General features: G+C 38.2%; 1 protein-coding gene across 1 annotated transcript in view; it reads left to right on the top strand.

Moving 5' to 3' along the window:
- LOC119593385 (serine/threonine-protein phosphatase 2B catalytic subunit alpha isoform-like) overlaps window positions 1-251 on the top strand; it is a gene marked incomplete in the record, with an annotated part of 201,939 nt that overhangs the window by 175,803 nt on the left and 25,885 nt on the right.

A 251-nucleotide genomic window follows, 5' to 3' on the forward strand; every position in this document is an offset into this window, starting at 1 on the left:
TTTACATGCTATCACTGTTATTTTCACTACTTACAGTACTTATCCAATTATCCACACCTACGATGTCGAATGATTATCCTCCTTTTGATGGGTGTCACTTATACATTTGATATCCACACTTTATGCACGGACACCTGATACTTATATATTATTGACACACTCGACACCTGGCAGTTATATATCCACATTTTCCCACACTCGATCTACGACACTGAAAGAGTTCGTGTTCATTGTAAAGGACGCGATAACGT

This window comes from Penaeus monodon, chromosome 32 (genome assembly GCF_015228065.2).
Source record: "Penaeus monodon isolate SGIC_2016 chromosome 32, NSTDA_Pmon_1, whole genome shotgun sequence".
NCBI lineage: Eukaryota > Metazoa > Arthropoda > Malacostraca > Decapoda > Penaeidae > Penaeus > Penaeus monodon.